This window comes from Somniosus microcephalus, chromosome 5 (assembly GCF_052327205.1).
Source record: "Somniosus microcephalus isolate GS21.2 chromosome 5, FLI_Smic_1.0, whole genome shotgun sequence".
In the NCBI taxonomy this organism is placed as follows: Eukaryota; Metazoa; Chordata; class Chondrichthyes; order Squaliformes; family Somniosidae; genus Somniosus; species Somniosus microcephalus.
The window spans coordinates 306180276-306206722 of NC_140991.1; the positions used below are offsets into that span (position 1 = coordinate 306180276).

At 46.0% G+C, this 26447-nt stretch overlaps 1 non-coding gene across 1 annotated transcript; it reads right to left on the bottom strand.

Annotated features, from left to right (window-relative positions):
- Positions 1-15453: 15453 nt before the first annotated feature.
- On the bottom strand, positions 15454-15560 carry LOC147117870 (U6 spliceosomal RNA). Its single transcript, XR_015078565.1, has one exon. It is a non-coding gene; the product is annotated as a U6 spliceosomal RNA (small nuclear RNA).
- Positions 15561-26447: the final 10887 nt, after the last annotated feature.

Consider the following 26447-nt stretch of genomic DNA (forward strand, 5'->3'; position numbering starts at 1 on the left):
TGCTATACAGTGAAAATAATTATGAATACAGCATACTTTACTTAATGGGGAGGAGAAAAGATGGACACATCGAGGGAAAATTGACTAAAATTACAATTTAACAAAATTCCCCTTTAGTTCCCACCCCTTATACCTATCTAGGTTGCTTTGTAATGGGCCAGAAAGGTTATGCTCACCAGTCTACGATGTTGAGATGCCTGCTCCGTGCCCTGCGGTCTGCCTTGGATTTTTCACCGCCCGAAGTAGAGATACCCCAGTAATTCAAAAGTAACTGTGGGTATTCCACATCTTTGGGCAGGCTGTGACGATCCTCTTGGAGGCAGGGCATTGGAGGTGAGGCAGTAGAGAGAGAGAGAGAATGGCTTCCTGAGTGGTTACCTTTATACCCCATTGGGAGCCCTTATCTTCGCGCCCAAATCTGGACGTATCTGGGTTACACAAAAGGGACCGATCTGTCCCCATTGAGCATAATGGGTTTGAATGCATTTCCCATTCATTTAACTGGTTTGTGAATGGAGCTGTCCCAGTTTGAAAATGTCTCGCTGGTTTCTTGAGTGCTGGGTAAACAATCCTTAAGTGCTCGTGTAAACAATCCTTTGTCCTGTGGTTACCGCCCAACCGCAACTAGATTGACAGCAATCACTTAAACCCTTGAGTCAACACTGCTGAGGGCTTGTGTAAACAGAGTCCTTTGTTCCGTGTTGAAGCTTCCTAACCGCAGTTGATTGACAGCTTCCAGTACATAAGTACTCAGAAGCTGGTATTTTTTCCCAATCCTTTCGTCAGCCAGTGCTGGGAGATTCTCCTTTCATATTCATATAGGCTGTCTTTCTCTTTCGCCACGGGGCCGGCTACAGCCATCTTTGATGTCCTGGGTTTTTAAAGTACATTCCAACCAGGTTTCTTTAATCAAATAATCTTCGGGGGCTAAAGGAAATTAAAAGAATTTTCAATGATATGGTTCAGGGGTCTTTCCAAATGTATGGGGCAATGCGCTGCACAACACATCCGGGGAAGGGGGATCTTAGCTACAAGGACAGGTTGGAGAAGCTGGATTTGTTTTCATTCGAGGAAAGGAGGTTGAGGGATGATTTGATAGAGGTGTACAAGATTATGACAGGTTTGGATAGGCTAGACGGGGAAAGGCTGTTCCCACTAGTTGATGGTACAATTCAATTTCAATTTCAATTTTATTTGTCACATAACCAAATACAACAAGTGAAATCTGTAGTGTCCGTGTGTAGATAAAGACACTGAAGACAGGAGTTGGTTCATAGGTATTTACTAAGCAAGTCTGGGGGGGGGGGTTCTAAAGGATATACACAATACACATGCTTATATAGCCCAAGTGGCAATTACCGGCATTACGCACACCTGGGGCTCTTAAAGGCACATACACCACAATTCCTCCCCTTCTAGCTAACTAGTACTTCATATTTTAAGTAATTATTAATTACATGTTATATGCAAAATAATATACATTGCTGTATTAATTAATTATAAGTTAGTCTCTCAGGAGGCTTCCTGACTCGGTCCGGATAACGCCTCGGGGGTGTAGTAGTTTCTGGTGGTGTAGTAGGTTCTTCTGGTAAGGCTGATTCGGCTTGAAGGCCAGTGTCGGGTTCATCGGGTTCCAGTATCACCGGATCGGAGGTAGATATGGGTATCTCTACTTCATCGTTAGATGTATAGCGTGGTGGTGTAGGTTGTCCCTTTTCGGATGACTTGATGATTTGGTCAGCATGGCGCCTTATTATGCTTTCTCCGATGTCCACGGTATACATCAGTGGTCCTAGTCGTGTGCAGATAGTTCCAGGCTGCCATTTCTCAGTACGGTAGTCCCGGGCCAAAACCGGTTGGCCTATCTGGAAGGCCCTAGTTGGCCTTTCATTCATGCCCTGAAACTGCCGGTTCTCCACGTCCCTTCGGATGTTGGGCTTGACCAAATCCAGCCGGCATCTTAGGTTTCTATTGTAGAACATCATGGCGGGAGTTTGGTTTGTAACCATATGTGTTGCATTCCTATATGCAAATAAGAAGTTATCCACCTTGTGCTGAAGTTTTATGTCTTCATTACCCATGGCCTTTATGGCCTTCTTAAAGGTCTGGACAAACCTTTCAGCCAATCCATTGGTGGCGGGATGGTATGGGGCGGACGTGTAGTGCTTTACCCCATTGTTCTTTAAGAACTTTCTGAATTCTTCGGACACAAATTGCGGTCCATTATCAGAACATATCTGTTCCGGCAGCCCATTCCTGGCAAATATGGTCCTTAATACTGTGATGGTTTTTTCCGTGGTGGTGGAGGACATCTTTATTACCTCCGGCCACTTGGAGTGTGCATCAACTGCGATTAAGAACATTGAGTCCATAAATGGACCAGCAAAGTCGATGTGCACCCTTTGCCAGGGAGATGAGGGCCACTCCCATGGATGTAGAGGGGCCTGTGGCGGAGCATTTTGGACCTTCTGGCATCCTAGGCAGCTCTTGGTCATGTCTTCGATGTCTCCATCGATACCTGGCCACCATACAAACGCCCTAGCTAGGTTCTTCATTTTCACTCCACCCAGATGCCCCTCGTGAAGCTCCTTTAGCACTTTATCCTGGAGTTTGGGTGGAATCACCACTCTGGATCCACACATCAAGGTTCCTCGGCACACTGACAGCTGTTCTCTTCTTTGCGAGAATGCTGGCAACAGTGGTTCGCCATGTGCTGGCCATCCCTTCATTGTTAAATCGTAGACCCGTGAGAGAGTAGGGTCATTTCTGGTCTCCCTTTCAATGGCAGAATTTGTCACCGGTAGACATTCCACTATGGTAGAGTGGAATATCTCTACTGGGTCTACTGTAGGTGCCTCTTCTATTGTTGGCAACGGCAGGCGCGATAACCCGTCAGCATTCCCATGCTGTTTTGACCCTTTGTATTCAATGTTGTATTGGTGTGCCCCTAGAAAAAAGGACCACCTCTGTAGTCTTTGTGCCGTCATAATGGGGGCACCTTTCTTAGGGTTGAATATGGAGATGAGGGGTTGATGGTCAGTCAGCAAGGTAAATTTTTGTCCGTGTAGGTAATGGTTGAATTTCTTCACTCCCCATACCAGGCTGAGTGCTTCCCTGTCTATCTGGGAATAGTTACGCTCAGCTGAGTTCAATGAGCGTGACGCAAAAGCTATCGGCCGTTCCGAGCCATCAGGGAATCTATGGGACAATACCGCTCCTATGCCGTAAGGGGATGCATTGCACGCCAGTCTGATTGGTAGTGATGGGTTGTAATGAGCCAAAACTTTCTCGGATGTGATTAAGTCTTTACATTTATGGAAGGCACGTTTACAGTCTTCGTTCCATTTCCAAATCACTCCTGTCTGTAGAAGATCATTAAGAGGGTGTAGAATAGTTGATAAGTTCGGTAAAAATTTATGATAGTAATTTATTAATCCCAGGAATGACCTCAATTGTGAAACATTTTCAGGTGCTGGGGCTTTTATAACTGCTTCAATTTTTTCAGGTGACTTAAGCAACCCTTCCTTATTAATTATGTGGCCACAATATGATATCTGATTTTGGAAAAATTCGCACTTGGGGCGATTTGCTCGTAGGCCTCGTTCTTTCAGCCTAGTGAGCACCTGCTCCAAATTGGCAAGGTGCTCGTTGTCGTTTTCTCCTGTTAGAAGGATGTCGTCTAGGTAACACTGAGTCCCCGGAATCCCTTGCAGGACTTGCTCCATAGCTCTTTGCCAGATAGCTGGAGCTGATGCTACTCCAAAAACCAGTCGATTGTACTGGTACAGGCCTTTGTGTGTGTTTATTGTGAGATACTTTTTAGAGGTCTCCTCAACCTCCATCTGTAGATATGCCTGTGCCAAGTCAATTTTTGTGAAACGTTTTCCTCCGGATAGTGAGGCGAAAATATCTTCTATCCTCGGAAGAGGATACTGTACCGTGTGAAGGACCGGGTTTACAGTCACCTTAAAGTCCCCACAGATGCAAATTTTTCTCTGTTCCTCAGAGTTATTTTTCAATGCTTTTTTCATGACTGGAACGATGGGTGTTGCCCATTCGCTCCAATCTATTTTGGATAATACGCCTGCCTTTTCCAAATTCTCCAGCTCTGCCTCGACTGCCGGACGTATTGCGTATGGCACCGGTCTTGCCTTAAAAAATTTTGGAATTGCTGTATCTTCCACTTTTATTGAGGCGGTGATGCCTTTCAAGGTTCCTAGTTTCTCTTGAAACACTTCTTTGGCGTTGGCCAAGATGTCTTTTAATCGTTCAGGTATGATGTCATCATTGTTTTTTTCCTTACTGGTCACCGTCAGTGCCTGAATGGAGTGCCAGTCTAAACGTATCTTCCTTATCCATTCACGTCCCAACAACGGTGGACCACCATCTTGTAGAATGTATAAATACAACTTTTGTATTTCTTTGCCGTTGTATACCACAGGCACCTTTATTTTTCCTTTGGGGTATACTTTCTGCCCCGTATATGTTTTTAAGATAATGGATGTGTCTTTTAGAGGTATATGCGAAAATAGCCTCTCGTAATCGCGTCGATTTATTACGGTTAGAGCTGATCCTGTATCTAGCTCCATTTTAACTGGGGACCCTGCTATTATGAGGGTAACCCAAATGGTCTTGTAATCTTCATTGGCAATTACATTATGTAATTTGAGAGAGCTTAGTCTCTTGTTCGCTGAGTCGCTATCGCTCTTCTGGTCTTTGGAGCTACTGTCCGTCATCATTTGTACCTTTCTGTGCTTTTCCTTATTGATTCTTTTCCCGTTAGTGGATTTTTTATTTTCAGATCGGCATACGCGTGGAATGTGTCCCATCTTTCCGCATCGCCTGCATGCTTTTTCTTTGAACCAGCAATCCCTCTGGTCATGGTTGGATCTGCCGCAGCGATAACATCTCTCGAAACCCAGTGTCATTTCATGGGTGCCGAAGTCCTGTGGCCTTTGCTGTATCTTTGCCGCTCCTATTGCACTGAAAGCCTTGTCCAGTGTTAAATCTTTTCCAGAAGATACCTTTTTTTGTGTTTCTACACTTAGGGGATCGCAGATGAATTTGTCTTGCAGAGAATCTGCCAGTCCTGCCTCGAATTGGCAGTGTAGGGTATCAACAATCTCCTCAAAATTCTTGTCCATCGGTTCGGCTGGAGTGATTAAGTTGCGTAACAGCTTGTATGTTTCTGCGCCCATTAGATCCAGAAGCACTGAAGCTTTTTTTTCATCTTCTATTCCATTTGCGGTGCAAAACACCTCCACTCTTTCTACATATGTGGTCCAATCCTCTATCTTGTTATCAAAAACATCAATATTGCCAAAGTTAGGCTCTGTTTCATTATCAAAAGCATCAATATTGCCAGACTTAGGCATTTCAAAAAAAATATGGCGCTTCCCGCGCTTTTTTTTTCTCTCTGTAGCAACGATATGGCGCTTCCTGCGCTTTCCCGCCGCTGCTACCGATAACAACGCTGTTTTACTGTGGTTTCCGTTTATTCACTGTTGGAGACTCGTTCCCGACGGAGGTCTAAACGCTGACCTGCTTGCCGCGCCGGCCGTCTCCCGAGTGCACCCTCCCAGTCCGTTATTGCTTGCCTCCAATTTCGCTGCCTGTCTCAGCTGTAGAGCCCGCCGCTGGAGCCCCAGCCTGACGCCCAGGAAGGATTAGCGCAGTACCTGCCACCAGCTTGGCCAGCTGGTGAAACCACAGTTTCTATTACTCCCTTGAGTCTTCTGGATGCTGGAGGAATCGATGTCCTTGAGGTGCTGCCGAATTGCAGGTAAGTCCGTTTCCACTTCGTCACCACTGTAGTGTCCGTGTGTAGATAAAGACACTGAAGACAGGAGTTGGTTCATAGGTATTTACTAAGCAAGTCTGGGGGGGGGTTCTAAAGGATATACACAATACACAGGCTTATATAGCCCAAGTGGCAATTACCGGCATTACGCACACCTGGGGCTCTTAAAGGCACATACACCACAATTGCTCTTAAAGGCACATACACCACAAAATCCAGTCAGTGAAATGCTTTTTTCTTAATGAGCCGAGCGCACCAAGCAGTAAGGACACTTAGCTGCCTGGTACGCACGGAGCCCGCAAGGACAGCAGCCATCTTCATCGGCGCCATCACAATAGGGTCCGCTCTCGCCTCGCTCCGCCTTTCCCGCACTCCTGCCCGACAATCTTCAGCCGCCGTGGTACCGACGTCCCGGGGCCTGCTTCTCCCTGGCTCTCCTTCCACCCGGCCTGACCTCCGAGCCTCCCACGGTGTCCGACCTTCCATGGCCTGCTTTTCCCGCCCTCGGTCCGCTGGCCGCCTCCCCTCCTACCGGTTCGACCTCCGAGCCTCCCACCGAGGAGCTGCCGGCCGCCGTGCTACAGCGGGTCATTGTGGCCTCCATCGCTGCTTCTGCTGCCTCCCCGCCGACTCGCCGAACTCATCAGCGCCGATGCACAGCGTCTGTAGCGGGAGTGGGCCGACCGACTCAGGGAGAGCGCTTACCCTGCGACCACCATGGACGCCATCTTAGATTCTAGTTTTAGGGGATTAGGGGACACAGATTTAAGGTTTTGGGCAAGAGATACAGGGGGGACGTGAGGGAAAACTTTTTTACGCAGCGAGTGGTGAGGACCTGGAACTCGCTGCTGACCGAAGTGGTGGATGCGGAGACACTCAGGGCTGGATTTTGTCAAAGGGGAGCTTTTGGAGGCGGGTCTGCTGCTTCTCGGCTTTCAACCCCGCCTCCATCAGCTTCTGGCCAACCAGAGGGATTTTCCCCTGATTGACCTTGTTAAGCCCGCCCAGCGGGTTCAGCAGGCCAATTAGGGGGAAGTCAGTGACAGAGCACGCCAACGTATGACATGCCATCTGTCAAGATTTTTTGAAAGAAGAAATGTCAGCATTTGACAGCTCTGTGAAGCTGTCAAACACTGACATTCTGTGTAGTTTGATGAGACCTTGTGTTCAGGACTCATCAAACCTTACAACTTTGCAGAAATCACCTGGCTGTTGGTTCAGAGGATCCAATAGCCAGTCTGTGATCTCTGCAATGGAGGTGTCAGCATTCTGGCTCCACAGCGGTTGAAGGCTGTAGGCAGAAACAAAGGTAAGTTAACATTTTCTAACACTTTAAACTCACCTTACATACTTACCACTCCACACTTGCACCCATCACTCACCACTTTCAGATCCCTCCAATCCGCGCAGACCTCCTAATCATCTCCTACACACTGGCGGGGTTCCCCGAGGTCGGGAAGCCTGCACATCGAAAGGAAAAATGGGGATAATCCTATTTTCTACCTGTTAACTACCTGTTAACAGGCAGTTAATAGGCTTTAATCCCTTTCCCGCCTCGAGGAGACGGGACCCAGGGCAGGACGGCTACCCGCCTCCTGGCAAGAGGGCACAGAGGCGGGTTGGGGGCGGGCTTGCCACCCGCCCTCAAAATTCTGCAACTTTACCAGCAGTCCCGCTTCCATACCCGCCTCCTCGGGGCTGAGAAAACTAGCCCTCAAAGTTTTCAAGGGGAGACTGGATAGGCACTTGAGGGAAATAAACTTGCAGGGCTATGGGGATATAGTGGGGGAATGGGGCTGACTGGATTGCTCTACAGAGAGCTGGCACGGACTCGATGGGCCGAATAGCCTCCTTCTGTGTAGTTATGATTCTATGACTCTTCTTCTTCTTAGGCAGTCCCTCGGAACCGAGGATGACTTGCTTCCACATTAAAAATGAGTTCTCAGGTGACTGATGAGTCCAATGCGGGACCTACAGTCTCTGTCACAAGTGGGGCAGACGGTGGTTGAAGTGGCGGGTGGGGGGGTGCTTGGATTGACGTGCGTTCCTTGCGCTGCCTGCGCTTGGCTTCCGCTTGCTCCTGGCGAAGAGACTTGGGGTGTTCGGCACCTTCCCGGATGCTTCTCCTCCACTTTGTGCGGTCTTGGGCCAGGGATTCCCAGGTGTCGGTGGGGATGTTACACTTTTTCAAGGAGGCTTTGAGGGTGTCCTTGAAGCGTTTCCTCTGCCCACCTGGGGCTCACTTGCTGTGCCGGAGCTCCGAGTAGAGCGCTTGTTTTGGGAGTCGCGTATCGGGCATGCGGACAATGTGACCCATCCATCGGAGCTGATTGAGCGTGGTCAAAGCTTCGATGCTGGGGATGTTGGCCTGAGCAAGAACACTGACGTTGGTGCGCCTATCCTGCCAATGGATTTGCAGGATCTTGCGGAGACAGCGTTGGTGGTACCTCTCCAGTGTATTGAGGTACCTGCTGTACATGGTCCATGTCTCTGAGGCATACAGCAGGGCGGGTATCACTGCTGCTCTGTAGACCATGAGCTTAGTGCCGGGTTTGAGGTCCTGGCCTTCAAACACTCTCTTCCTCAGGCGACCGAAGGCTGCACTGGCACACTGAAGGCGGTGTTGGACTTCGTCATTGACGTCTGCCCTTGTTGGCAGTAGGCTCCCGAGGTATGGAAACTGGTCCACGTTGTCCAAGGCCTTGTCGTGGATTTTGATATACAGGGGGCAGTACTGTGTGGCGGGGGCAGGTTGGTAGAGGACCTTTGTCTTACGGATTTTTAGTGTAAGGCCCATGCTCTTATACGCTTTGGTGAAGGTGTTGACGATGGTTTGGTGTTCGACCTCCGAGTGAGCGCAGATGCAAGCGTCGTCTGCATTCTGTAATACTGCATAGGGCATTTTATCCCTATGACTCTATGACATCAATGACAGCAACCAGTGCACCAACATAATTGCTGGGGTTCCATTTGTGCCTCTCCAGCCCATGTCATGATTTTTCTCCCATTCACTTTAATGGGCAGAAATATTACAGTTGGTGGGGGCGGGGGTAGTACACAGCGAAAAACACCAGTCAATAAAATCACCAACTGCCTTGGCACAGGGTAGATATCCCTCAGACACAGGGAAGAGGAAAAAGGGGCTAAGACCCGTTACATCAAGTGTCCGCCCTGGGAGTTCTTGGGTGGGCGATCGTAGAGGAAAAGTCCGGCATCTATATATATAAAAGGATTGATCTGTCTGTCTGTCTGTCTGTCCTTCGGTGTTTCTGTCCGGCTATACACTCGAAAGTTATAGAGCGTACCTACACGTGCGTTACGTCCAAAGAAAGCTTACGATTCCAGGACGGTCTTAAGCATATTTACTTTTCGCTCGGACAAAAATTGTTCGCGCCTTATACAAAAACCTTCAAAATTCCACTCATTATCTACTAATTAGCATTGAGCGACTGACGTCAAGGTTCGACCAATCCTGTGCCGTCATGATTGACCAATCCTACAGTTCAGTCACCTGATGGTTGGCCAATCAGTGTGTGTGTGGGCGAGACTAATCGTTTTCATCTCAGGCATTGGGCAGCCATTGCTTCAACTACTTCCAGCTCAAAATCTGCTAATCCAGCTTCGAAAAAGTTAGTATCTCTTTTAAAAATAACATAAGATTTACCAAAAACATTTTATAAGTACTTTCACTTTAATATTTGAAGGTATTAAAAGGTAGAAATGTTGCCCGGCAGCAGATTCACAGAGGGACAGAGACAGGGCCGAAAGCCTGGGACTCGATTTAAACCGCCCGGCCCAAAACAGCCCTGGCAACGCGGGGCCCCCCCAGCTAGAATATATATATTGCAGGTCTAGATTTTCCAACGACTTCTGCCCAATAATCATTCAGAAATTGCGTTAAACCAATGGATATTTGGAATGGAGGTCTGTGCCCGGGTCCATTCAGTGCCATCATCAACTCCTTGATAAGTTTGAAGAATGCCACATTGCGCATACAGTTATTGTCGAATTGATGGCAATACTTCCAGTAGCCCTATCTCAAGTACTCGGGGGTAAGTTTGACTTTGGGTGATCGTGTGAAATGGGCAATGTTGGTTCAGCCGCCCGTTGAACAGCTCTCCCAATTTTCATTTCCATTGCCTTCAGATCCGGATAGCGTTGTTTAACAGGCGATTGATTCAATATCACCCATTTTACACCACTGCTTTCAGTTAAAATGACCTCCCTTGCCTGTAAAATTGATGTCCAGGCTTGGCAGGGATTGTACTGTTTTTGAAAGTAGCTTTAAGGAGACCTGTAAAAAGATTGGAATTGATATTGGAGGCTAAATGTGCACCAATTTTCTTTTGTTTATTTCCACTTAGGTTGTAAGGGCAACGGTGAAGAACTGTCATTTCAAGCTACCTTGACTGCAGTGCAGTGGTTGAACAAAAACAGAGAATACACTCAGCAGGTCAGAGAGAGAGAAACAGAGTTAACATTGCCGGTAAGTGACCTTTCATCAGTCCAATGCTTTACTTGTGTTTCTTGGAAGAAGTGCAGAATCAAGGGAGGTGTACTGGGCAGGCCAGACTGCACCAGAGGCATTTTGCACCAACCCACAGGCTGCGGTGCACATACCTCCAACTTTCAGAACAATGCCTGTGGCACCTTTGATTTACAAAGTCCATAAGGGCAGAGCTGTGCCTCATTGCTCCAAGATCATCTGCAGACAAATACCTCCACTGGCAAGTGGATAGGGCAAAACTACTCTTCCCATTTATGTTCCATATTCATTTTAGGTTATTGATGCGCTATTAATTACTCAAAAGACTGAGGTCAAGCGAGTAACTAACAGGCTTTTATTAACAAGAGAATGAAGGTGTGCCTCGAGTGGTCGACCAGTCCAGAATACAGAGGGACTGTGGAGCAGTCACCTTTATACCTGGACTCGTGGGAGGAGTCAGCTGAGGCATGTACAGACATGTACACAGTGGAATACAAACACCCACACAGGCAGGTATAACAGTGGTTTACCACAGTTATCTCTAGACTTGATTATTCCAACGTACACCTGGCTGGCCTCCCACATTCTACCCGACGTAAACTTGAGGTCATCCAAAACTCGGCTGCCCGTGTCTTAACTTGCACCAAGCCCCGTTCACCCATCACCCGCTGTGCTCGCTGACCTACATTGGCTCCCGGTTAAGCAACGCCTCGATTTCAAAATTCTCATCCTCGTTTTCAAATCCCTCCATGGCCTCACCCCTCCCTATCTCTGTAATCTCCTTCAGCCCCACAACCCCCTGAGATATCTGCGCTCCTCTAATTCTGCCCTCTTCAGCATCTCTGATTATAATCACTCCACCATTGGTGGCCGTGCCTTCTGTTGCCTGGGCCCTAAGCTCTGGAATTCCCTCCCTAAATCTTTCTGCCTCCCCACCTCTCTCTCTCCTTTAAGACACTCCTTAAAACCCACCTCTCTGATGAAACTTTTGCTCGCCTGCCCTAATTTCTTCTTGTGTGGCTCGGTGTCACGTTTTTTGTCTTATAATACTCCTGTGAAGCGCCTTGGGATCTTTTGCTACGTTAAAGTTGCGATATAATGGGGTGAGAGCAACACTGCAAAAACTTGAACACATTTTTATGCAGTGCTATCCTGTGTTGAAATGCTGGTTACATTTTTAATGATATCGAAGAGCCAAAAGTCACACTTTACTGAAAGATGAAGCCGAGCCAAGTAAAATTTAAATTTACAAAGTTTGATTTGTGCCAGTTTTATCTCTTTTTTGTAGTTGATGGGCGTGAGACGTTCTTCGGGAGGTGCAGTAAGCTGCTAGAAATCTAGTTGTTAGTCATTATTTGAGTGACTATAACTACAGTTAAGTTAATAATATACACACTATTTTTGAATTTTTGATTTATAACTGGTATTGATAATGCAGCTGTGATGTGGAGGGTTTTGATTCACCACCAGTAGAGCGCTGCAGTCTGAATAAAGGGCACATTTTATATTGTTCCATGGTTATAAACAGATCGTTCTTTATGATGGTTGAAGTTGGGTTGACAGATGGTCCTCGCTGCCACACTGCCAAAAGCAAGCAGCAGTACTGTGTATAGTATTTATTTCTATGACTTCCAACTTGGAGTTCTTCTATGGAGCCAAAGTAGTATCTGTCAAATACTTGTTTACAACAACAACAACTTGTTTTTATATAGCGACTTTAACGTAGTAAAACGTCCCAAGGCGCTTCACAGGAGTATTATAAGACAAAAAAAAAATTGACACTGAGTCACATTAGGAGAAATTTGGGCAGATGACCAAAAGCATGGTCAAAGAGGTAGGTATAAGGAATGTCTTAAAGGAGGAAAGAGAGGGGGAGAGGCGGACAGGTTTAGGCAGGGAATTCTAGAGCTTAGGGCCTCAGCAACTGAAGGCACGGCCACCAATGTTTGAGCGATTATAATCAGGGATGCTCAAGAGGGCAGAATTAGAGGAGCGCAGATATCTCGAGTGGTTGTGGGGCTGAAGGAGTTTACAGAGATAGGGAGGGGCGAGGCCATGGAGTGATTTGAAAACAAGGATGAGAATTTTGAAATCGAGGCGTTGCTTAACCGGGAGCCAATGTAGGTCAGCGAGCAGAGGGTTGATGGGCGAACGGGACTTGGTGCGAGTTAGGACATGGGCAGCCGAGTTTTGGATCACCTCAAGTTTACGTAGGGTGGAATGTGGGAGGCCAGCCAGGAGTGCATTGGGATTGTCAAGTCTAGAGGTGTGGATGAGGGTTTCAACAGCAGATGAGCTGAGGCAAGGGCGGAGACAGGCGATGTCAAGGATATTTAAAATAAATTTTCCTTCACTGGTGGATAGGGCACAACTTTGACATCTCATCTGGAAAAAGCAGCACTCCTGACCATGCAGCACTCTGCCTGTGCTGCACTGAAGTGCCAGTCTAGATTATGTGCTCAAGTCGATAGTGTGGCCTGAACCCACAACCTTCTCAAACTTCTACCAATACATTTCAAGCAGTGCATCATCATGTAATGCATTAATTTTCTTGCAACTCTGCACCCTTCCTGTTGTCACTTTCTGAGTCATGAGTGCAATGGAGGCTACTTGCATATTGTTAACTGAATACTAGGTGGCCCATTGGGGAGCAAACACTTTTTACCAATTACACATAAGGTGCCTCTTGTATTGCTTTCGTTATTCTGGATTATTTGGGAATGTTCTGGGGGGTCTGGCAGTTAGTTATTATCCTAACATTTTGAGTGTTTATTTGGACATAATCGTGATTTTGTCACACCTTGTGACACTTAGCAATACCTGGTGACATTATTTTTAATGGGTGGCACTGTAACTCCTGTTATATTACATAATAGCCATTATAATTACTGTTCATGTTCCTTCCCAACACCTCTTAGCTACTTGACATGAACCTCCCAATCTGGCCACCATTTGACTTGAAATTTCTGTACCAGCCATGGTTCACATCCACCTCTCTGGCCAGTAAGGTGTTTTGTATTTTCTACCTTCTAATGTTTAAACATTTGAATTTAGGTACAATTAAACTTTTAATTTTGGGAACACATTTAATTGCACTTTGCGGGGAGCAGGGAACTAAATGAATAACTATGGCCTAAATAAGTTAACTCAGGTTTTGGGACAAGCTGGGCTTCAGGTGTGAACTACATAAATAAGTGTGCCTTGCATACGTTCGGGCGCTGTAGGAAGTTTGCTAGCCACGTATTAAATGAAGACATCAATCCACCATTAATACATTCCAGTGGGCTTTGGATGCAGCGCAGCAGTCAAGCACTAAACAAGTAATTGCAGCTATCTGGGAATTAAATAAAGAAACCCACCCTCAACATATACAATAGGGTATCGAGGAAATCCAGGCAGCCAGGAATGAACAAATTCCATAAATTTCCCCTGAATAAATACAAATTGGGCTTAAGGAGCAAGTCGTCAGCTGAAAATTAATAAATGAAATAAATGTCCCCTTGAATACATTCAATGCAGCTTCAGGACCAGCAGGCCAGCTGTGAATCAGTTAGTTAAATAAACGGTAATTCTTTCGATAAATTCAATAGATAAAATCAGGCCTTGGGAACAGCATAAAGAGCCACCAATTCATTGGTTCATTCTCTCACTTCCCAGAAACTGTGTCAATATTCAAGATTAGATTGGAGAGGAGGATGAAGGAACAAAGGGAGCCAGGTGGGCAGATATGATTGGGACCTTTTGCTCGTGTGGAAGGTGACGTAATAAAACTCACTACACACTTGGTTTGAGTATAAAGCAAGGCTTTAATCAACTTGTTTCAGAACATGGAGGTCTAGTTGTACTTCACTAGTTCCTTGTCTTATAAAATGTCCCTGGCAAGCTGGGGCCAACGCCCGAGTATTTATACTCCTTGGACGGCGCCACCAGCTGGCTGTCCAGTGTTATTTCATAGGTAGTTTCTCAATGATGAGATTTATGACAGAAGGTAGACACTGACGCGGATTGACGGGGCCGAATGGCCAGTTTCCATGTTGTAATGGCTATGTGCTTCCCACCACCTCCACCACACCATCTCCACATCCTCATCAAAAAACATTTATGTGTCCTTCCCCTCAGCAACACGATAGAGGATTCACTATTTCTGTATTTAAGTTAAATATCCTTTAATCCAAAAATTGAAGTACCCAGAAGTCAGGCTAATAAATGTTTCCTAAATGTTTTGTGTAGTGAAAAGGTTTGTCTTTACTTTCATGTCTTTGCATTTATCCTGGGGACTGATGTTCAGCAGGTACAATGTAGGCTGGAGGATGAGAACAGTGCAACAGTGAGTTCATAAATGTACTGTTGGTCGGGGATATTGGTTCAAAGCTAACTCAAACTGATGGCATGTAAACCTCCCCTCAGCTGGCTGGAATGATCAATGGCAAAATCAGTTTCCACTGAATATATCCACAGCAAGAAAATGCCCATCTTTCGGTATGAATCCGACATTGATCTAGTAGGATCATCTGCACCGTGGCTGGATTTGTTTTTAAGAAGAATTTATGCAGTGCAGAGAGAACTTTACTCTGGATTTCACTGAGCACATCGCTGGCTTGGGAGTCATAAAATCATAGAAATTTAGGACACAGAAGGAGGCCATTCAACCCATCGTGTCTCTGCCATCCGAAAAAGAGCTATCCAGCCTAATCCCACTTTCCAGCTCTTGGTCCGTAGCCTTGTAAGTTACGGCACCTCAAGTGCATATCCAAGTACTTTTTATATGCGAGGAGGGTTTCTGTAAAGTCTGTGAGTTGTTTAGTTAATTAATACACAGACTACCAGAGTAACTTAAAACAGGACTTTACTATTCGAAGGTCAGGGCGAATCTGCCAAATAAATCCTGACACAGCACTTATATACCGGTGTGGTCACCGTCGGTATTACAGTATACAGAAGCCAACAAAGTAGTGCCACACCTAAAATAGTTCTCTTAAAGGTGAACGGTTACATACAATGGTTTTCTTAAAGGTAGACGGATACATACACTACAGTTTCTGCCTCTACAAACATTTCAGGCTGTGAGTTCCAGACCCTCACCACCCTCTGTGTAAAGAAAGTTCTCCTCAACTTCCCTCTAATCCTTCTACCAATTACTTTGAATCGATGCCCCCTGGTTATTGAAAGAAATATGGAACGCTTCACGGATTTGCTTGGCATCCTTGCACAGGGACAATGCTAATCTTCTCTGTATGGTTCCAATTTTAATATATGTACTGCCGAAACAAGTCCTCGATGCCAGCTGCAGAAAGAGAAAAAAAAGGCAAGCCAACAACTAGGAGACAGACTTGCCTGCCAGCACTGTGCTCTGATGATGGCTCTGACACTGCTCTCTCTGGACGTTGCTTGTCCAATCCACTCCTGCTGCAAAGAAAATGAAGGAAGTAACTGAGGTCTAAAGTTGCTCAAGCCAATGTTCTGGCCAAGGGATTGCGGAGTAAGATTACGTGCTAGTGCTGCAGCTTTGCACTAAGGCAGGGGCCTGCAAGGCCAACGATAGAAAGGTCAGAATGGGAATGTAGCGGGAGGAGACCACAAGAAGCTCAGCAACAAAGTTAGATAGAAAGAAAGACTTGCATTTCTGTAGCGCCTTTCACGACCACCGGATGTCTCAAAGCACTTTACAGCCAATTAAGTACTTTTGAAGTGTAGTTACTGTTGTAATGTGGGAAACGCAGCAGCCAATTTGCGCACAGCAAGGTCTCACAAACAGCAATGTGATAATGACCAATAATCTGTTTTTGTTATGAGGGATAAGCCAAGACGCCAGGGATAATTCCCCTGCTCTTCGAAAGAGTGGCCACGGGATCTTTTACGTCCACCTGAGAGAACAGACGGTGCCTCGGTTTAACATCTCATGTGAAAGACGGCACCTCCGACAGTGCAGTACTCCCTCAGCACTGCACTGGAGTGTCAGCCTAACTTTGTGGGCTCAAGTCTCTGGAGTGGGACTTGAACCCACAACCTTCTGACTCAGAAGCGAGTGTGCTGCCAACTGAGCCACAACCTACATAGACGGGGAACTGACCGTGAGGGGAGGGGAGAGAAAAGTTTGGTGGTAGGATCTCTTTGGATGTGACAGAATTGCCAGAAGATGATCTAGGGACAGAACGAAGGAATTTGGCAAAATGGTCTCCTAATAGTCTTTTATCTCCCCAGTGTAAAGGAGAACACATTTTAAGCAACAAACATACAGTTTACTGGATTAGAGGAAGTGCCCATAAATTGCTAGCTAATATGCAAGGAGTGTTTTGGGCCCTGGTCAATGATATGCGAGGAGGTGAATGAATGGTTATTGTATCTTCTGTGGTTGCACGGGAAGGGACCAGGGAAAGAGCTGCTGATAGCTGGGATGTTGGAAGTGTGAATTAGGATGTGGTGAAAGGAGCAATCCAACTGGGGACTGGCTGTGAAGGGAGGTGAGGGAAATATTTGGTGGTAGGAACTCTTCGGATGTGACAGAGTTTCCGGAAGATGATCTAAGAAATGCAGAGGCTGCTGGGTGGAATGTCAGAACAAGGGGTGGGCGGGGGCGACCCTGTCACGGTTGTCAAAGGAGGAGAAATGGATGAGGAGAAACATGGGAAATGGCACAGACTCGGTCAAGGGCTTGTTCAACCATTGCGGAGAGGATACTAGGCAGCGGATAAAACAAGGCGCTTCGGAAGCCCTGGTGCAGAGAGTGGAGTCACGGGGAAGATGTAAGGGAGACTCAAAGCATATTAAACTTGAAATGAATCAATAGATTTACAAATTAATTCACAAAGCAAGTTGTTGATTATAATCATTTCATACAAGCATGAATTAGTTCAGAAAGATGTTAATCGCTTTAAAAATTAATGTTAAAGGTACTCATTAATTCAGAAATGTTTTGCCTAACTTTGATATGTAAACCTTTTAATTACAAATTATGCTGGTGTTAAATTGAAAGATATATAATTAAACATCACCCAAGCGAGAGGGAGTTAGAGGTCTTCTGTTATACATTAAGTTTTACATTTGTTTGGCATTTTATAAATTGCTAAATATATATTTTAATTGATTAAACCGATTGGAATAAATTATGCATAAAAGTAAGCTTGATTGCGTTACAATTAAACAAATTAGAATTTACCGTTCATAAATCAATTTGCAAATATATTTAATTTTTATTACAAATTTATCAATTTATACATTTTTTAAATAATAATTCTTAGGGTGTGGGTGATGGTGCCCATTTCGAGTTGCCCTTGAGATGGTATGGTGGTGGTGGGCCTTCTTCAACCACTGCAGTCCATGTGGAGAAGGTACTCCCACAGTGATGTAGGTGATATATTTCCAAGTCAGGATGGTGTGTGACTTGGAGGTGGTGGTGTTCCCGCGCGCCTGCTGCCCTTGTCCTTCTACGTAGTCGAGGTCGCGGGTTTGGGAGGTGCTGCCAAAGAAGCCTTGGCGAGTTGCTGCAGCGCGTCTTGTGGATGGTACACACTGCAGCCACGGTGCGCCGGTGGCGGAGGTAATGGATGTTTAAGATGATGGATGGCATGCCAATTAGCGGACTGCTTTGTCCTGGATGGTGTCGAGCTTCTTAAGTGTTGTTGCAGCTGCACCTCATCCAGGCAAGTGGAGAGAGTATTCAATCACACCCCTGACTTGTGCATGGGTGGTGGAGAGGCTTTGGATCACCAGGAGGTGAGAAACTCACCGCAGAATACCCAACCTTTGACCTGTTCTAGGTAGCCACAGCATTTATTTTCTGGACAGGGGACAGGGGCAATAAGGACCAATTTTCGGCATAATGGCCCCCTGACAGATCAGGGCCTGTGTTACAAGCACCTCTGTTACTACTGGTGTAGGCGGGTGTGCAGGCGTTCTGAGAGGCGGCAAAAGTGATGGCGTTAGGCCCCTTGCATATGTTAATTAGGGGTCCAATGCCTGTTGAAGGACCCCTCTGTAAAAGTAGTGTACGATGAACAGAGCCAGGTGTCTCTCCTGCTCAGGATTCTTCATTATTTTATTTAAATTGTAATTGAGAAATAAACTGCTCCCTGCGGAGGTAGGAGGGGCTAGTGTGCTTCCCATCCCCCACCTTCAAACCCACTCCAGGAATTACCTTCAGTCCGTTGCTGGCGAGGCATGCGGACTGACAGTTGGCATTCAGATGATGTGAGCTCCCCGTGAAGTCGCGACAGACACTGGCAGCCGGCATATAAACTGTTAACAAGGCCAATGATCCAATTTCAGGCTGGCCTCGGGCCTCTGGTTTGGGCCGCACACTGCCTCTACAACGACAAGTCTGTGCATCTGACTAACTTTTACCGTAACGCCTTCAAGAGACATGGAAAAAAGCTACGAAGGGGAACATGACAAGCGCACCTAACTCTTGCGGTAGTGGGCAAATGTTAGTCTATGTTTTTCTGAATCAAATTATTTGGGGGATGAATCGAGCGAGGTGTAAAACAGTTGGCTGGTCCAATCCCATTAGTTACCTGCCCAGTGGGTAAGGTTAAAATTACCCACTTGGCATTTAAAAAAAATAAAAGCATATTTTAATTGAAATCATATTAAAAAAAAACAGAATCTAAAACTCTCATGGCCAATATTTATCCCTCAAACAACATCACTAAAAACAGATTATCCTGTCATTATCACATTGCTGTGTGTGGGAGCTTGCTGTGCGCAAATTGGCTGCTGTGTTTCCTACATTACAATAGTGGCTACACTTCAAAAAGTACTTCATTACCTGTAAAGTGCTTTGGGACGCCCAGTGGTTATGATTGGTGCTATAGAAATGCAGGTCTTTCTTTCTTTCTTTCTTTCTTTCTTTCTTTCTTTCTTTCTTTCTCTCTTCTTGCAGTGATTGGACAGGTGAATGCTTGATCAGCATTGGGCTGGATTTATTTCATATCCCCGTCAGCAATCCTTGAGAGAAATGCTGTTTTCTCCATTGCTGGACTGAACAATGATTAAATAAAGAGCACCTATAGCGTTCCTCGATTGCTTAGAGGTATGCTGATCATTATTGAGAAACAGTGGTTGCCTGAAGTCAGGGAGGATCTATGAGGAAATGCCCGAGTTACAGTCACAGTTGCATCCTAATGGTAGTCTGGTTAGGCACACATGACAAATGAATAGCATTGCTTTTGTTAAGTCAGCAGTTTATGACATGAATCGTGTCATTCATGTGGAAATGACTTATGAAGTAATACTGGGCGGCCTGCTGGTGGCGCTGTCCAGGGAGAGTATAAATACTCGGGCACGGGCCCAGCTTGCTCAGGGCATTCTTTAACAGGAACTAGTGAAGGACACAACTAGATCTCCATGTTGAAAAACAGTTGATTAAAGCCTTGTTTAACACTCAGACCAAGTGCCTAGTAGTTTTCTTATGTCAGTATATAAATGTAAAGAGGTGCATTGCCAAGTATATGCCCATGCAGGCAGGCATGCACTTCAGCACTTCTTCAGAGGGGTTACTGATGGCTCCAGGGGATTTATTATCCCTTTGTGTTAGTGGCATTTATTGTGTGTAATAATACATGTAATGGCATTTTTCAACAAACTGTTTCATGTTTTGTGCCCTTCAGTTAATATCCCTTTATTAAAATATCTGGAATCATAGAATCATTACAGCACAGAAGGAGGCCATTCGGCCCGTCGAGCCCGTGCCGGCTCTCTGCAATAGCACTTCAGCTAGTCTCACTCCCCCCGCCCTTTCCCAGTAGCCCTGCGTTTTTTTTTTCCTTCAGGTACATATCCAATTCCCTTTTGAAAGCCACGATTGAGTCTGCCTCCACCACCCTTTCAGGCAGTGCATTCCAGATCCTAACCACTCGCTGCGTAAAAAAGTTTTTCCTCATGTCGCCTTTGGTTCTTCTGCTCATCACCTTAAATCTGTTTCCTCTGGTTCTCGACCCTTCCGCCAATGGCAAGATGGCATGGAGGCGGGTTTGGGGCAGGTTGGGCACCCGCCCCCAGATTCTGCCATTTTCCCGGCAGTCCCGCCTCCATACCCGCCTCCCCAGGGCTGGCAAGATCGCCCCCTGTGCCTCTATTTCTGAAGCCCAGTATCCCGTATGCTTTATTAACCACTTTCTCAACCTGCCCTGCCACCTTCAATGATTTGTGCACATATACCCCCAGGTTTCTCTGTTCATGCACCCCCTTTAGAATTGTACCCTTTAGTTTATATTGCCTCTCCTCGTTCTTCCTACCAAAATGTATAACTTTGCACTTTTATGCATTAAATTTCATCTGCCACATGTCTGCCCATTCCACCAGCCTGTCTATGTCCTCTTGAAGTCTATCACTGTCCTCCTCAGTGTTCACTATAGTTCCAAGTTTTGTGTTATCTGCAATTTTTAAAATTTTGCCCTGTACACCCAAGTCTAAGTCATTAATATATATATCAAGAAAAGCAGTGGTCTTAGTACCAACCCCTGGGGAACACCATTGTATACATTCCTCCAGTCCGAAAGACAACCGTTCACCACCACTCTCTGTTTCCTGTCACTTCGCCAATTCCGTATCCATGCTGCCACTGTCCCTTTCATTCCATGAGCTTCAACTTTGATGGCAAGCCTATTATGTGGCACTTTATGAAATGCCTTTTGGAAGTCCATGTCCACCACATCAACCACATTGCCATCATCAACCCTCTCTGTTACCTCATCAAAAAACTCAATCAATTTAGTTAAACATGATTTGCCTTTAGAAAATCTGTGTTGGCTTTCCTTAATTAATCCATACTTGTCCAAGTGACTGTTAATTTTGTCCTGGATTATCGTTTCTTAAAACTTCCCCACTACCGAGGTTAAGCTGACTGGCCTGTAGTTGCCGAGTTTATCCTTACACCCTTTTTTTGAACAAGGGTGTAACATTTGCAATTCCCCAGTCCTCTGGCACCAGCCCCGTATCCAAGGAGGATTGGAAGACTATGGCCAGCACCTCCACAATTTCCACCTTTACTTTCCTCAGCATCCTAGGATGCATCCCATCCGGTCCAGGTGACTTAGCTACTTTAAGTACAGCCAGCCTTTCTAGTACCTCCTCCTTATCAATTTTTATCCCATCCAGTATCTCAATGACCTCCTCTTTCACTATGACTTTGGCAGCATCTTCTTCCTTGGCAAAGACAGATGCAAAGTACTCATTTAGTACCTCAGCCATGCCCTCTGCCTCCATGCGTGTGTCTCCATTTTGGCCCTGAATCGGCCCCACCCCTCCTCTTACTACCCGTTTATTATTTATATACCTATAGGAGACGTTTGGATTCCCTTTTATATTTGCTGCCAATCTATTCTGATACTCTCTCTTTGCCCCTCTTATTTCCTTCTTCACTTCCCCTCTGAACTTTCTATATTCAGCCTGGTTCTCACTTGTATTCTCAACCTGACATCTGTCATACCCCCCCCTTTTTCTGCTTCATCTTACTCTCTATCTCTTTTGTCATCCAGGGAGCACTGGCTTTGGTTGCCCTACCTTTCCCCCTCATGGGAATGTACCTCGACTGTACCTGAAACAGCTCCTCTTTAAAGGCAGCCCATTGGTTGATTACAGTTTTGCTTGCCAATCTATGATTCCAATTTACCCGGGCCAGATCCATTCTCAACCCACTGAAATTGGCTTTCCTACAATTAGGTATTTTTTACTCTTAATTGCTCCCTGTCCTTTTCCATAGCTAATCTAAACCTTATGACACTCTGATCACTGTTCCCTAAATGATCCCCTACTGACACTTGATCCACTTCACCAACCTCATTCCCCAGAACCAGGTCTCGCAATGCCTCCTTCCTCGTTGGGCCGGAAATGTACTGATCAAGAAAATTCTCCTGAACACACTTCAGAAATTCTTCCCCCTCTCTGCCCTTTACACTGTTACTATCCCAGTCTATATTAGGATAGTTGAAGTCCCCCTTTATCACTACTCTATAGTTCTTGCTCCTCTCTGTAATTTCCCTGCAAATTTTACTCCTCTATATCCTTCCCACTAGTTGGTGGCCTATAGAATATACCTAGTAGTGTAATGGCACCTCTATTATTTCTCAACTCTAACCAAATAGATTCTGTCCTTGACCCCTCCAGGACATCGTCTCTCTCCAGCACTGTAATATTCTCCTCAACCAATACTGCCACCCCGCCTCCTTTCTTTCCTTCGCTATCTTTCCTGAACACCTTATATCCAGGAATATTTAGTACCCAATCTTGCCCTTTTCTGAGCCAGATCTCCGTTATCGCCACAACATCATACTCCCATTTGTCTATTTGCACCTGCAGCTCATGAACCTTATTTACCACACTTTGTGCATTCACACACATGCACTGTAAGCCTATCTTAGACCTTCTTGTATCCTCTCTTAGTCTGACCCCACCCAATACTGTACTATTTCTTACTCTAGTGCTATCTGTCTCTCCCAATCCCTTTGTGCACCTTGTTTCTCCATTCTAATGCTACATCCTGGTGCCCATCCCCCCGCCAAATTAGTTTAAACCCTCCCCAACAGCACTAGCAAATCCCCCTGCGAGGATGTTGGTCCCGGCTCTGTTGAGGTGCAACCCGTCCGGTTTGTACAGGTCCCACCTCCCCCAGAACCGGTTTCAATATTCAAGAACCTGAAGCCCTCCCTCCTGCACCATCTCTCATCTGCTCTTTCCTGCTATTTCTATACTCACTAGCTCATGACACTGGGAGTAATCCAAAAATTGCTACCTTTGAGGTCCTGCTTTTTAATCTCTTTATTAGCTCCCTAAAATCTGCCTGCAGGACCTCATCCCTCTTTCTACCTATGTCGTTGATACCCACATGGACCACGACCTCTGGCTGTTCACCCTCCCCTCTCAGAACGTTCTGCAGCCGCTCAGTGACATCCTTGACCCTGGCAACAGGGAGGCAACATACCATCCTAGAATCACGTCTGTGGCCGCAGAAACGCCTGTCTGTTCCCCTAAATATCGAACCTCCTATCACTATTGCTTTCCCGATCTTCCTGCTTCCCCCCTGTACAGCTGAGCCACCCGTGGTGCCGTGGCCTTGGCTCTGGCTGGACTCCCCAGAGGAACCATCGCCCTCACCAGTATTCAGTCTATAACACTTATTAATATGACCTTGTTAAATATTGCTTCCCTTTTAGTTGAACCCAATCCATGGCACGGATCTTCAGTTGTGTCCTGGAATGAGACCATTAGAACGGATGGTGGCAGCAGCAATGATTGGCGTGAACTGTTGGAATTCAATGCTTAGCACAAGGTGTTGATTAAAGCAACTTGTGAGCAATATTTCTGGCATTTCACAGTGCAGACAAAACTGAACAAGCAGCGTGAAAGATGCTCAGCAATTTCCATTTTTACAAAATGTACTTAATAACCTGTAGGGAACAGAACTCAGCTGCAGTTCATAATGTGGGGGGCGCATCCATGGTACCTCTCCACTAAAGACCCCAGGTGGTAGGTGGCCAGCCCAGGGGCAGTACTGTGCCTCCCCCCCCCCGCCACCACCATCGGCTCCCCACCTCGCAACCACCCCCCCCACCCCGCTAACCCGACACACCCTCTGGAAGAACATCTGGCTGTCCAAGCAGCCGACTTAGAAAGGCTGCGCATTTTCACACCTAATCTGAGCCGCCTTTTGTCTCCACTAGTCCTATCACCATCTCGTCTCGTTTTGAATACCTTTTAATGTCTCTTCACTTCTCTTTTGTTCTCTCCCAGCCCCCATTCTGGCCTTTTAATCTATTTCATTTCCAGTGCTTCTCTAGTCTTGACAAAGGGTTTTGACCCGAAGCGTTGACTCTGTTTTCTCTCCACGGATGTTGCCTGGCCTGCTGAGTTTTTCCAGCATTTTCTGTTGTTATTTCGGATTTCCAGCATCGGCAGTATTTTGCTATCGTACTACTTAGAAAGGGGGCCATTTCAAGCCCACCCCCACCTGCACCCCAACACTTTTTGGTCCCCTTGATCTTCAGGCAACCCTGCCCTGGACCCTCCAAGTGGGACCCACTCGCACCATATCGGGCAGGTATGCTTGGCGAGACCAGGTGCATCTGAACCGAGCATATACCGAGTCTCGGGTGAGGTCGGGGGGCAGGTATTCCCAGACTAGAGACTCTCCGCACCCTCCTTTACACCAATGGCCTTGTAGGGGTGAATGGAAGCTCAGCCCCCACAAAGGCTCCCTGGAAATTGGCATTTGAGGGTGGGCTCCAGCATAGTTGGGTCCCAATGAGTTTTTGGCCATTCCAGTGGACTCCCACAGGACTTACAATTGGGGGGGAGGTTCTACCAGAATAGGTGTGTGGTTTCAAGGACAAGAACTTTTTATTGCTGAACGATCTCCTGTAGCTGTAGCATGTAGTGATATTGTTACACGTGGGAAGATTCAAGTGAGTTTGAATTGCATTCAGAATGAATTCAATTATGTTTTTTTCTCGAAGCACTGACCAGAAGAATTCTCCCTGTACTTGTTATGGTGTTGTTACACATGACAACTAAAATAAATAATTCACACTAACATTAATAACTCTCTCAAGCATACACTTACATGGTTTACATTTTTGTAATACCCCTTATTATTAACAGTGAGTGGCAAAAATAAATTTGAAATGTAACCCACAGGGTTATGCCTCAGTGACAATAGTGGAGAGGTTAATCTGGTACAAGTGTGTCCAGTGTTCATATGATGCCATCACATGGTGTAATTTCTACTCTTAATACTGGATTTAAAAATAAAATAAAATTGCATTTGACCTTAGAGTTTCGCAGCCCCAGGTCAATGGGATATGCAGTTATCAATTAACAAGGCAACACTGCGCTGAACAATTTGAATTCTCACATGCTAATTATCTCTTAGCAATTGCTGCCGATAAGACTATTAACAGTTTCACAAACGTGAATTATGATTGCAGTTTAGAGCCAACATGCCATACATCTAAAGAAGCAAACCTGCTGTAAAAATAAGGCTGTCGTTCTACTATCACCTTTGCAAAGATGAAAAGACATTTCCAATACACGTCAACAGAAAAATGGCAGACTATCTCAGAAGTTACATAAGTGACCTGACACTTTACAAACACACTGGCAAATCTTTTTAATCTTCTAAGAGTGTGAACACTTCCACCTGTGCTCTCAAAACATGAAAGAAAATTAATTTGAGGTGTCACAGCAGCCTTACGCAAAGAGGCCGCATTTTTAAAAATTCTGTTCATGGGATGTGGGCATCGCTGGCAAGGCCAGCATTTATTGCCCATCCCTAATTACCCTTGAGAAGGTGGTGGTGAGCCGCCTTCTTGAACCGCTGCAGTCGTGTTTTGAAGGTACTCCCACAATGCTGTTAGGGAGGGAGTTCCAGGATTTTGACCCAGTAAAAATGAAGGAACAGCGCTATACTTCCAAGTCAGTATGGTGTGTGTGACTTGGAGGGGAACTTGGAGGTGGTAGTGTTCCCATGTGCCTGCTGCCCTTGACCTTATAGGTGGTAGAGGTCGTTGGTTTGGGAGGTGCAGTCGAAGAAGCCTTGGCGAGTTGCGGCAGTGCAACTTGTAGATGGTACACATTGTAGACACGGTGCGCCAGTGGTGGAGGGAGTGAATGTTTAAGGTGGTGGATGGGGTGCCAATCAAGTGGGCTGCTTTGTCCTGGATGGTGTTGAGCTTCTTAAGAGTTTTTGGAGCTGCACTCATCCAGGCAAGTGGAGAGTATTCCAGCAAACATCCCCACTTCTGACCTTATGATGGAGGGTATGTTAATGAAGCAGTCGAAGATGTTTGATCCTAGGACACTGCCCTGAGGAACTCCTGCAGCAATGTCCTGGGACTGAGATGATTGACCTCCAAGAACCACAACCATCTTCCTTTGTGCTAGGTCTGACTCCAGCCAGTGGAGAGATTTCCCCCTGATTCCCATTGACTTCAGTTTTACTAAGGCTCCTTGATGCCACACTCTATCAAATGCTGCCTTGATGTCAAGGGCAGTCACTCTCACCTCACCTCTGGAATTCAGCTCCTTTTGTCCATGTTTGGAGCAAGGCTGTAATGAGGTCTGGAGCCATGTGGTCCTGGTGGAACCCAAACTGGGCTTCAGTGAGCCGGTTATTGGTGTGTAAGTGACGCTTAATAGTACTGTCGATGATGGACGACACTTTCCATCACT